The 1680-nt window shown below is 60.5% G+C and overlaps 1 protein-coding gene across 5 annotated transcripts in view; it reads right to left on the bottom strand.

Annotated features, from left to right (window-relative positions):
* GPR161 (G protein-coupled receptor 161) overlaps positions 1-654 on the bottom strand; it is a 43572-nt gene extending 42918 nt beyond the window's left edge. For 2 of the 5 annotated variants that reach the window (XM_059412365.1, XM_059412364.1), the window contains exon 1: positions 386-654. The gene's annotated coding sequence lies outside the window, so the exon portion shown is untranslated. Of the gene's footprint in view, positions 1-114; positions 339-385 lie in introns of those variants that run through there. The other 3 variants (XM_059412359.1, XM_059412362.1, XM_059412363.1) reach the window with 3 other exon arrangements.
* Positions 655-1680: the final 1026 nt, after the last annotated feature.

Genomic DNA, 1680 nt, shown 5'->3' on the forward strand with positions numbered 1-1680 from the left:
CCCCCCGCCCCCCCCCCCCCCCCCCCCCCCCCCCCGCCCCGGGCCCCGCCGGCCGCTCTTTGTCTCGCCCTCCCCGCCTCCCCCCCGCTCGCCGCCTCCTCCGGCCTCACCGACCCCGTCGCGCGGCCGGGGCCGCCCCCTGCCTCTCCGCCGCGCGCCCACGTCGGGCTCCCCCGGCCGCGCCTTTATTCATCCCCGCGACGTCGAGCCCCGAACCCACCGCCCGCGGGAGCGGGAGCGCAGACGCGGTGCTCGGAACCGGGGCCCGGAGCCGCGACCCCCGCGCAGACCCGCTCGGCCCGTCCGCAGGACCGGGGGCTCCGTCCCCGCTCCCCTCCCCCCTCCCCTTCCCCCCGCTCCCCTTCCCCCTCCCCACGCTCCGCACCGGTTGCCCCGCGGCCCCAGTGCCGGTTGGGAAAGTCCCGGCAAACCGCGAGCTGCGGGCGGAGAGCGGGGCCGCGGGACCGGCGGGTCGCGACGCACAAACCCAGCTCCCCGGACTCCCGCGAACGCCTCCGCGATCCGGCTGCGTGGACGAGCGTCCGGACTCGCTCTTTCCCGGGGCTCCGGCCGGGCGCGTCCCCGCCTGTGGCCCGGCCTGGAAGCACCGGTTAGAGCCGCGACTCACGGCGCGGCGCCCGGCGGGTCTCCGGGGACACACGGGGTGATGGGGGACAAGCTAATGGGGCCTTAATACTCCCGTGGGGCGGACGCTCTGTTCGCTGGAGACAGAAGCTGGAGCCGCTGCGAGTCGAGGTCCCTGGAAAGCCCGAAGCTGGAGGAGTTTAAAGCACTTTGTTCTCCAGATTATTTTAGACTTTTATTCTGAAATCCCTGGGTTTTGTGTTTTGTTTTGTTTTGATGCGCGCTGACTCGGGCACTGGCTAGTCTTCCTGACCCTGGGGGAGTTATTCAGCGTTTCCGAATCCCAGCCCCTTCCTGTCTAAAATTCATATACTCAGACCTGCCTGTTGGGTTTAAAAAGATGAGGTGAGGTCGTGTGAGTCAATCGCCGGGGCCTAGAGCGGAGAGCGGAGCGCTAAGTCCTCAGGAAAGTCCAGGACACGCGGTGGACCGTCCAGGAGAGAACAAGAGAACAGTGACGGATCTGTCGCCTCCCTGTCCACGCAGGACGCAGAGACTCCCTTCGCGCACCTGCTCCGTTTCATCTTGAGCTCCAACTGGAACCCTTTTTCTCCTGCTGCTGCTCGTTATCAGGTATATTATTTATCACAAAGGGTTTTCTTCCTATGCTCCTAAGCTCAGAACTTACCTGTGCGTTCAAAAATAGGAACTGCTCCAACGAATGCATCTTTTCAATTGCTCTCAACATTTTTTTCCCCTTCTGGAGCTAATATTGAGCTGTGAGCAGTAGTCACTCGGATGCAGAGAAAAGAAAAAAAATGATCATCAGTTATTTCACTATCACTCTAGAGGGGACAGTTGTGTGAAAATCGCAGCATGCATTTTGTGTGAGAATTTTTTTCACAAAAAGAAGAGAGATACATAGTAACTCTCCTTTTCCAAGTGCCTTTCATCAGTCATTCCCTTCTGGGGTCCCCAAAGACTTCTGAACTAAGATAATGAGAGGCTTTGTCCTAGGGAATCCAAAATGCTGGTTGAAGAATCTGCATATGGTAAGACATCTTTAAAATAAAGCATCTTGGGGCACCTGGGTGG

The sequence above is a fragment of the Mustela nigripes genome, chromosome 10 (genome assembly GCF_022355385.1).
Source record: "Mustela nigripes isolate SB6536 chromosome 10, MUSNIG.SB6536, whole genome shotgun sequence".
Taxonomy (NCBI): Eukaryota; Metazoa; Chordata; class Mammalia; order Carnivora; family Mustelidae; genus Mustela; species Mustela nigripes.